The sequence below is a fragment of the Lathamus discolor genome, chromosome W, assembly GCF_037157495.1.
Source record: "Lathamus discolor isolate bLatDis1 chromosome W, bLatDis1.hap1, whole genome shotgun sequence".
NCBI lineage: Eukaryota > Metazoa > Chordata > Aves > Psittaciformes > Psittacidae > Lathamus > Lathamus discolor.
The window spans coordinates 21,339,985-21,351,351 of NC_088908.1; the positions used below are offsets into that span (position 1 = coordinate 21,339,985).

The window sequence follows — 11,367 nt, forward strand, 5'->3', positions numbered from 1 at the left end:
TTGCTGTTAACTCATATTGAGTCGTCCAAGTCTTCCTTTCACGACAAATGGTGACCCCGACGTGATACTTGTCTTCGCTTGGATGGTAACAACACCACGGCCGTGAAAACTGGCACTTGGCTCCGATTTTGCCCTGGAGGGTCAAAGCGGCGCATCGCGCGAAAGGACGACCGTATAGACGGGATCTGGGCGCCACCGGACTTGCAGTGGCTGTATTGACAGCGTTGCACCAAGGAGGAGGAGCAGCCAAAGCCTCGTAGGGCAACGGTGCGCGAGCACCTTAAAAGGGGGTATGGAGAGGCAAGCTGCCCTAAATTTATTAAATTGCTTTTTAGAAAAGCGCAGTATTAAGGAGAAGGACTTAATCCAGGGGGTTGGAGAAGCCTTTGAGCTTGGGACTTGGGAGAAAATCGCTAAGGAAGAAGTCTCTGTTTTATGGATGTTTTCAGTCCTTAAGGTGAAGGGAGCAACCTTTAAAGAGACAGACTTAAATTTAATGTTGAAATGGTTGAAGACGCATTATCCAGAGACTGATGAGTCTACCGTATCTGATGTCTCTTTGTGGAATGGTGCACGAATTAAGTTGAGGGATGCAGCCACAAAAGGCAGTGACACTGTGAAACATTTGTTAGTCATTTGGAGAACTATTTTAGAGACGTTAAAGTCAAAAAGTGAGATCGTGGAACCCAGTGTCCCCCCCCATCCCTGGCCACCCCTGAGCCTCTGCCAGTTGCCGCCGCTTCTGCAAAGACTGAGGACAGAGATGAAAACACTCTTTTTGACCCGGACCCTATTGACCCCAAGAAGGAGCTTGTGCATGCTCATCAGGCTGCTGTTGCTGCTCCTGAGGTTCTGACGCCCATTAATTCTAATGCTGACCTGGATGGTCCTTTTGACATGGAGCCGGAAAAGAAGCCTACTTTATATCCCCCAGATCCTCATGATAAATGGGCAGCTGTAAAGGGAGAAGCGAGATGGGTGAGGGATGCAGATGTATTGCGTGCTTTCCCTGTGATATATGTGCTGGATCAAGACCCGCGGTGGGAAGGTCTCTCGTATGCTCTTATCAGGGGTATCGGACAGACTGTGACGGACAGTGGACTTGGGGTCCCATATACAACTCATTTGATACAGTCTCTCTGTGATACTCATGTACTAGAAGTTGGCAAAAATATCTATGATTCTATTGACGCTTGGAAACCTTTATAGATATTGCTGGCCACTTCTTCTGACGTAGGCTGGCCAGCTGTGTCAGAATGAGTGTGCTTTTTGGTCAGTATAAAAGCCCAAGCCTCATGCGATGTGGGGGAGGCAGAGCCTCTGCAGGGATGCTCGCTAGGGCTGAGCCTGCCACCTCACACTGCGATGATGCTTGCTGGAGCTGGTTTCCTGATAGTCTTCACAGAGTCCTTGTGCCACGTTCTGTACGTGGGACTTTGTAGTGGGAGTAATGATTGTCTAGATTTTGTGTTCCAAATATTGTTCCAAAAGATGTGTGAAGTGTGCTTGTGGGATCCCATATGCATACGTATGTGTGTGTGTGTGATGAGGGCAGATGGTGTTCTATGTATTTTTTTGTTATCGTGTTCATGTAAAAGTTTTTAACAGGTAGTGGTTTAACATTTCAGGCAAAAAAGGGTTAATGCAAAAGTGCGGTTGCTGACAGGTATTTATGGTTGCTGCTGAAGCAGGTAGGCAGCTGTAGCTGCTGCCAAGCAGGCTGCTGTTTGTAGCCGTGCAAAGCAGGGTGAACAACTTTAGAAAAAAAAAAAAAAAAAAGAAGGGGTAAAGTTGCAGAGCACAGGTAGACAAATGCGAATCCAGGTGATAGATTGGAAATCTATTCAGAGAGAGGCTCTGTCAAACAATGATTTTGATTGTTTGCAGGGTTGCAGGAAAAGATTCTCACCTTTCCTGTTAAGTACCAGATTAACGCTCAAGGTCAGGCAGTAAATGCTGAAATGTCTCCACTAAATTAGAAATTGCTATCTCAGTTAAGGCGAAGGGTTTCTTCTACAGGCATTCAGTCTGAACCCACTAGGCAAATGTTGTCATATATTTAGGGAACAGATTTGCTGCTAATTGAGGATATTAAAAGTATTGTGAAATTAATCCTCACCCCTTCGCAGTTGTTGTTATGGAACATGTATTGGCAGGAAGCCTGTTGCAGTTCAGCAAGGCCAGGGAGATCCCCTGATTGGGGTGCAATTACAACACCTGATAGGAATTGGGCAGTTCTCCACTAAGGAGGCTCAAGTCCAGCTAGGTCCAGAATTGTTAGAAGAATCTATGAGACTAGCCTTACAAGCTCTATCTCAGATTAAAGATACTAGTGCAGCTCCTGCCTACATGAAAGTGACACAGAAAAAGGACGAGTCCTTTAGTACCTTTGTGGATAGGGTAGCTGATGCTATAAGGAAGTCAGGTACTCCAGAATACATGCATGGTATTTTACTGCGTCAGTGTGCAATACATAACTGTAATGATGCTGTAAGGCAGATACTTGTTCAGTTACCTGCAAATGCCACTGTAGAAGAGATGTTAGAACGAATGGCATGGGTACCTATGGAGCATCAGGCAATGTTGATTGAGGCAGTAAAAGCAGTGGGAGAGGCAATTCAAAAGTCATTCGCAAGTATTAGCGGCCTTGGCACCTTTGCAAGCCACTGGTATGGTCAAGGGTCCTCGATGTTTTAGATGTGGTCAAAATGGGCACATGAGAAAAGATTGACACCACTCGGTTTGGTGCCCTAATTGTCAAATGGATAACCATTGTGCTGCTACCTGTCGACGTAAACAGTACCTGTTGGAAAACAGGCAGCGGAGCGCCGAGACCCGTCGCGCGATGATCCCAAACATGGGTCCTACAGCCTCTGCGCCTCAACGTGTGTACGCAGCAAGTCAAACTCCACTGCCTTCCAACCAGCCACCGCCGACAGCCTCAGAATGGACTTGGCAACCACAGTAGACACTGCCTTGTAGTTTTTGTCATCATTGTGACCCTATGGTAGAATTGTATTGTGGTGGTTGTCAGTCTATAAGATATCTTCGCCAGAGTTGGCTGAAACAAAGACTTTTTATATAGTCTGTCAAAATAACTTTTATGTAACCCGCTTATAGCACTTCGGAAATATTTAACTAATTTTAGAAGTACAGATTTTGAATTACTCGAGTTATTTGAAAATTGAGGTTCGCTTCATAGAGCTACATATACGTTTGCTTTACAAGCTGCTTCGCCGTTATAGGTCTCATAATTATAGGAGGTTTATTACTTTGTTGTGCTTTACAATGTTATTCTGCTTGTTTACAACGACTCCTGACTCAATCCTTATTCCTTCTTAAATAAAAACGAGGGAATTGTGGGGGATTGGCTTGTCAAAAAGGGTCACATAGATATGCTGCAGCTGGTGGAGCAGGAATGTGGTAAACACCACAATCAGCAGGTTTAAGACCAGGAGGAGGACGGAACAGTGAATCATCACCAAGGACACAGCATCCTCGGAAAGTTACATTGTATCTAGCAGAATATGTATAACCTGATTAGAAACCATAAACAGTGTCCTTGGAAAGCTACATTGTATCTAACAAATATGTGTGACCTAGTTAGAAACCATATAAATAGGTGTTAAGACTTGCAATAAACGAAGCTTGCTGTTAACTCATATTGAGTCGTCCAAGTCTTCCTTTCACGACACTGATCCGTGCCCCTGGTAGGCAGCACACCTCCCTCGAGACAGGGTCAGGCCGACAGACGAGTGCTTCCGTCCCTTTCAAAGTAGAGTCACCTATTATTACGACCCGCCGCTTTTTTTTTTGTAGCGCCAGTAGAGATCTTTACCCGTGCATAATCCAGCTGTTTGTGGTGCAAGTACGTTTCCTCGTTAGTCTCCTGCAGGACAGCAAAGCAGTTCTGTGTGGGGACAACAGATTTAGGAGGAAGCTCCTTGCTTTTAATTGTCCTTTTCCTCCTTCTTTTGTTATTTTTCTTTGTCACCAATTCCCAGTTTCCCAGGTTAGTGGCCTCCTTCTTTCCTTCATGAGCTGGAGGGGAAGCTTGAGGCCCCCGCACAGTATGGGGCTGGAGCAAGCAGCCCTGCTTCCTCTCAGCTACCCTGACATCTTGAAGCCCGCTAATAGCATTCCGCAGCTCAGCCACCTGGATATAATCACAGCCTGGTTGATGCCTGGTAGAGACATGCTTGGAGGAGCTATCCCCTGTGTCTCCCGGCACCGCAATAAAGAATACCTGCTTGTCAACTTAAAACTTTGTTGGCGAGTTCCTGGAGATTTCTCCAAATCAGCATGATGTACTGTGGTATGAAATACCCTTTGGCTAGTTTGGATCAGGTGTCCTATCTGCTTTCTCCTGGCTTCCCATGCCCCTTCTCACTGGCAGAGCATGAGACTGAAAAGTCCTTGATTGGAGTAAACATTACTTAGCAACAACTAAAAACATCTGTGTGTCATCAGCAGTGTTCTCAGACTAAAGTCGAAAACACAGTACTGCACCAGGTACTAAGAAAGAGAAAAATGACTGCTACAGCTGAACCCAGGACAGCAAGTCACATTTGTGTATATAGAGTTTTGTCTCTTCAGTACAAAATCTAGTGAGCTGACTTCTCTAACTCTGGGAAGGAAGCAAAATGAAAGCATTACAGTGAGTTGTGCAGTGCAGAATGAGTTGATTCTAGAGAAAGAAGTCTATTGCTCTGGATTTGCAAATAGTATAAAATGTAAAGTTAAATGTGCTTAGAAGGGACAAAAAATATGTGGAGTTAAGAATTGGAATTCTTTTACTGTGGTTCTGTTGTGAGGCTCCTTTGATTTATTTTTTATGCAAGAAATTAAATATTTAAATTCTCTAAGCAATTTACTGAAGTTTACATTCCCTTTCAGGAATGAATCAAATTAACTTTTAATTCTGCATTTCAGTAAGAGACAAAATTATTTTAAAATAGGCCTATGGCTTTATTTTACAAAGGAGTATTTGTCTTTTGCTCTAGTCACTGCCTGACACAGTAAAAAACCCCCAAACAATCCAGTTTCTTTTTTGCCTTTTAATAAATACATAACTTCGTAGCTCACAGCATGCTGAATAGCTGTATGATCTTTCAGCAGGGCTTCTTCATCTTGAAGCTCAGGAAAACAAAAGGACTTTCTGTATATTCTTAATCTCTCAGACAGAGGAGGAAAAAAAAATCAAAACCTGGAACTTGTATGGAAAACATCCTGCCTGTCTTCCCTTAAAACAGGAGACTGGGACTCAAAGCCCTCTCATCAGTAACTGGGCCTGGGCAGACATATATGAGTAGATTAGTCTGTTCTGGGTAGAGCTTGCTCAACTACTTGTAATTACTAATGGGAGTCAGTCAAATTTCCCATCCTCTTCTGTATCTAGTCTGCTAGCAGAGTCACATTTCCATTATTGAAAATTATTTTTGCAATGAGCAAAATCAGTGTGTTGTCTGATGGCAGTTTGGGTAATACAGCCACCTTGAAGGTGGCTTTTAGGTAGCATTTGGGAACAAAACGTTTAAGTAACAGAGGGCAAGCAGACCTCTAGCAGATAGACCAGGCCATATAAACATTGGCAGAATACTTGAAGTCCTTTGAAGAGAAAGATTCTCATTGAGCTTTTGGTGGTGGGGAAGGTTTCAAGACTGATATACCCAGATGTTTGCCATTGCCTTAGGCTAAGCAGCCACATACAGCTCTGATTCTGTAATGGATGTTTACACATTAGGCAGAAACACTACTTCATTAAAAAAAATAATTAAAAAAATCAGAACACTTGGGCTTACCTTTTGTGTTTTAATGAGTACAGTTGTTTTGAAGGCAACTATCAAATTGATTTTGTGATAGTTTTGTTACGACTGTTCCCTAAACTGTTTCCCGTGTTGTTTTCCTTCAGGTGTCTGAATGCTTAAATCAGCCAGGAGTAGCCATAGGCTTGGGTTGGACTCTCTTAGGGGGAGATCGTGTTTGTAAAAGCCAGTTGCATGGATGGAGAAGGTCAGCTCATTTTGACTGGTCAGCTTGGAGATGTGATGAAGGAGTCAATGCATCTTGTAATCAGCTGGCTGTGCAGCAACACTGAGATATGGTAGGTTGGGAAAAAAAATGACAGTGAATCGTGGAGATGGTGTGCATACATCAGCTAGATAGATGAGTCTGTAGTTTTCCTCTAAATTTTAAGACACAGTTTCTGTTAAAAGACAATTTTCATAGTCTAAGCTTTCATATCTTGAGAATTAGTTCGGTTTGTGTGGCAGCTGTTGAGTGCAGTAGGACTTCAGCCAAGACACCCAACTCTTTTGAACCTCCCAAGAGTTCTGGAACTGGGCTTTCTAGTTGGATCATATGATGAATAGTCAATTGTCCAGTACTTGTCACTATATAAAGCTTCAGATAGGTTAAAAAACTAAATGGAATTAATGCATGAAATGCTGCTGGCATTAACTGCATATACATTTATTTCTCTAGTTTACACTGTTATGTCCTACAGGTTAAGTAAGGTGAAAAGATGTAAATGGGAGATTAATTTTATAATAGCGGTTAATGCTGGGTTTCTGCAGAGTGCTGGTTTTGTGGGATGTTCTCTGAAAATTGATATTTAGTGTTGGGAACATAAAACCCCCTTGCTTGGTTTCTACATTACCTCCTACTCAGAATTTCACAACATGTGCAAAGGCCGAACATATTGATTTACTTGTTCCGGTTTTGTCTGGGAATCTGATGTAGAAAGCCCACTGGGTTGTCTTTTTGTTTGTTTTTCTAGGGCCTCTTAGTTCTCTGGTGGACTGATATTCTTTTAGAATAAAGACCAGGAAGAAAATTTTTTCACATTCAAACCATTCTTTTTTTTCCTTAAGCTTCTAGAAGTTTTGATCTCCTTGACAACACCAACATCCATCTGTACTTCCCAGCTGGAGCTGTCACAAAAGATGGACCCTGTGCTGGCATTACCATAGTAACTTGTCTTGCTTCACTCTTCAGTGGGTGGCTGGTGTGTTCAGATGTAGCCATGACAGGAGAAATTACACTAAGAGGCCTTGTTCTTCCCGTAAGCATCATATCAGAAAAGAGCCAAGTTGTATTAATTCTCCCTATTATGGGTATAAAATCTGGTTATAGCCATTTGCAGTGATCCAGTCTCTTCTGGTGCACTGTTAGAGGCTGAGGGAAGCCAGCACACTGCAGTGCCACACCACTCCTGATGGCCTTATGTTGAACGCTAAAGCTCCCCTTAATGCTGCTTTTGGGGAAAGCACAGTAAAATATCTAGTTAGAAAGGAAACCTGGACATCTTAAAATTCAAGATGGTTCCAGAATACCTATTGTGATTTCTAAATGTGCTCCCTCAAACTGTTACTACAGAACTATCTCCATTTTCTCTGAAAAGTTGTTTCTTAAAGCTCTTACAGTAACTGCACGTAGGTTATTCTTGGAACCATCTCCATATTTTTTAAGTCGTCTTAAATTTTGTTACTTGCATAGAGTTCAGCTGAATGGTTCCTGTGAAGCTTTTTCAAAGCATGAGGGCAAAGGCAAGTTTTCAAACCAATATAGTTTTAGTTTTCAGTATTAAATGGAGCCTGGCATAAGTGATTAAGCAGATATGGGAGAGCGTTACCTCTCATACCAAATGATGGACAAAGGAAGTGTGGAGTTAGGAAAAAAACAGAAATAACATGGATAGGTATCAGACTAGAAGGATCTCTGAAACAGCATTCCGGAGGCAGGTCAGACTGAGAAGACTGTCTGTTGGTCAAGGCTCTAGTGAAAAATAAGCACTGCATTTGACACTGCTCTAGTGCAGTTTATTTAGCTTAGCAGATAAATTGCCTTTACTGTAGCAGTAATTAATTTCATAGAATCATAGAATAGTTAGGGTTGGAAAGGACCTCAAGATCATCTAGTTCCAACCCCCCTGCTATGGACAGGGACACCTCTCACTAAACCATCCAACACAAGGCTTCATTCAACCTGGCCTTGAACACCACCAGGGATGGAGCACTCACAACCCCCCTGGGCAACCGATTCCAGTGTCTCACCACCCTAACAGGAAAGAATTTCCTCCTTATATCCAATCTAAACTTCCCCTGTTTAAGTTTTAACCTGTTACCCCTTGTCCTGTCACTACAGTCCCTGACAAAGAGTCCCTCCCCAGCATCCCTATAGGCCCCCTTCAGATACTGGAAGGCTGCTATGAGGTCTCCACGCAGCCTTCTCTTCTCCAGGCTGAACAGCCTCAACTTCCTCAACCTGTCTTCATACGGGAGGTGCTCCAGTCCCCTGATCATCCTCGTGGCCCTCCTCTGGACTTGTTCCAAAAGTTCCATGTCATTTTTATGTTGAGGACACAAGAACTGCACACAATACTCCAGGTGAGGTCTCACAAGAGCAGAGTAGAGGGGCAGGATCACCTCTTTTGACCTGCTGGTCACACTCCTTTTGATGCAGCCCAGGATACGGTTGGCTTTCTGGGCTGCGAGCGCACACTGCTGGCCCATGTTCATTTTCTCATCGACCAGCACCCCCAAGTCCTTCTCTGCAGGGCCGCTCTGAATCTCTTCTTTGCCCAGTCTGTAGCTGTGCCTGGGATTGCTCCGATCCAGGTGTAGGACCTTGTACTTGTCATTGTTGAACTTCATAAGGTTGGCATCAGCCCACCTCACAAGCGTGTCAAGGTCCCTCTGGATGGCATCCCTTCCCTCCAGCATATCAACCGGACCACACAGCTTGGTGTCATCGGCAAACTTGCTGAGGGCGCACTCAATCCCACTGTCCATGTCAGCGTTGAAGATGTTAAACAAGACCGGTCCCAACACCGATCCCTGAGGGACACCACTCGTTACAGGTCTCCAGCCGGACATCAAGCCATTGACCACAACTCTTTGTGTGCGGCCATCCAGCCAGTTCTCTATCCACCAAGTGGTCCATCCATCAAAATGATATCTCTCCAATTTAGAGAGAAGGATGTCGTGTGGGACAGTGTCAAACGCTTTGCACAAGTCCAGGTAGATGACATCAACTGCTTTACCCTTATCCATCAATTCTGTAGCCCCATCATAGGAGGCCACCAAATTGGTCAGGCAGGATTTCCCCTTAGTGAAGCCATGCTGGCTGTCACCAACCACCTTGTTGTTTTTCATGTGCCTTAGCATGCTATCCAGGAGAATGTGCTCCAAGATTTTACCAGGCACAGAGGTGAGACTGACTGGTCTGTAATTCCCCGGGTCTTCCATTTTCCCCTTCTTGAAGATGGGGGTTATATTTCCCTTTTTCCAGTCGTCGGGAACTTCACCTGACTGCCATGATTTTTCAAATACAATGGCCAGTGGCTTAGCAACTTCATTTGCCAGCTCCTTCAGGACCCGCGGATGGATTCCATCAGGTCCCACGGACTTGTGTGCGTTCATATTTTTAAGTTGGTCTCGAACCAGATCCTCTCCTACAGTGGGCCCAAGGTCTTCATTCTCACAGTCCCTGCATCTACCTTCTAAGAATTGGGTGGTGCAGTCAGAGCCCTTGCCAGTGAAGAGCGAGGCGAAGAAGTCATTCAGAACCTCAGCCTTCTCCAAATCCTGTGTAGCCAGTTCTCCCAAAAGCTTCTTCAGGGGGCCTATTTTGTCCCTAGTCTGTTTTTTGTTTGCTACGTACCTGTAGAATCCCTTCCTGTTATCCTTAACATCCCTGGCTAGGTTTAATTCTAACTGGGCCTTAGTCTTCCTAACCTGGTCCCTAGCTTCCCGGACAACATCCCTGTACTCTACCCATTCCTCAGAGAAATTATCTTGAAGAAACTGCAGTGAATGTACAGCAAGATTTGACTTTTGTTATGGCAAGCTGCCTGGATGAAGTTCTTGACACCGCTTTTGATGGAAGTTTTGCAGTTAACCCCAGAGCTGAGTACTTGAATAGCAAACTTTTAAGAGCGAGGCCAAGATTATGTCTGTTTCAAGTTTCACAGGGATCAAGAGCTATCAATGTATCAAGTAGAACTATGAGCTAAATTTGATTGTTTAAATGTGGATGTAAATGCTCTTCCTGCTCACTAATTCTGAAACAAACTCAAGTGTGCTCATGAAATGTATACTTTGTCACTGACAAAAGCTATTATAGAAACAGCCTATAGATCAAAAGTAAACATTTGTTTTGCTTTAATTTCTGTAGACAGAAAGCTGATTTACCTCAAACATAACAGCACCATAGTAATGAATTCTAGTAATAGTAATATGTATATAACATGTAATAGTAATGCATAAAATAGCGATATGTAATAGTAATAATGAATTCTAATAATTAATAGTAATGAATTCATAGTAATGAAATACAGGTATTTCTGTACATGATTACAAAATATTTTACAACTGTCATCAAAGACTTGATCTAATAAAATGATAAAAATAAAATAGTGAAACAAAAGAGGTTTTTAAGCATTCTACTTTAGTCATTCACTAGCCACATTCCAAGGGTAAGAGGTAACAACCACCGAGTCTCAGAATACCTTCTGCCTTACAAAATACTTGAACACAGAATGTGCAAAGAAACTAGACAATTGGTGAAACACCACAAAGGTACGTCACTAATGCACTGCATCACCTGCTGCAATTTTAAAGCACTACTGCAAACAACAACTAGCAAGAAATGTCAAACAGAACCCAAACATTAATGTCCACATTTGTCAAACATTTTCCTTTTAAGGCTTTTTTTTTCTTTTCCTCCAAAGGCAACAAAACCCAACAGCAGCAGGGCTAGCAGACAAACAAAAGATCTACTGCATTTCATCTTGTCTACTAAAGACAAATATGAATACTCACTTCCCAATACAACAATGTAAAACAATGCTTTCTAAAATAAATAGCTAATGTTAAGATAAATAAATGGTGTATTATAGATAAGGTAGTAAACTGTACAGACTTCTAGTACATTTTCCATTACCATATCTAACTGTAGTTAACTCACCATATCCTCAAACTCTTTCAGTGGATCTCCTCTCAACAGGTTTCTAAAACTTTTGAAGATCTGGGCCTAAGGATAATCTAATCATTCCATCTGATGGGCATCCATTGTTCTATACAGATTTCTTAACAAGACCAGAAAGCTGGAAACAAGTTGACCTCAGCAAGCAAACGCCAGTGGTAGGCAGCTGATCACACATAAATCAGTGTATCCCTCAAAATATCAAAAAGTAGTTAGTCAAGTTCCTGTCAAAGACCAGGACACAAACCAGAGGTAAATATAGACAAGCTTAAGTAGGTGAGAGCAATTAATGAATTTAGAAGACTGCAAATAATTAGTTGTATATTCATAAGGAAAAAGATGCTAGATTGCAGGATTTCTGAAGCATTTATCTACTGTAAC

General features: G+C 42.7%; 1 pseudogene; it reads left to right on the plus strand.

The window, feature by feature from the left end:
- The window catches only part of LOC136004438 (lon protease homolog 2, peroxisomal-like), a 62,577-nt pseudogene extending 52,562 nt beyond the window's left edge, over positions 1-10,015 (plus strand).
- The last annotated feature ends 1,352 nt before the right edge of the window (positions 10,016-11,367 follow it).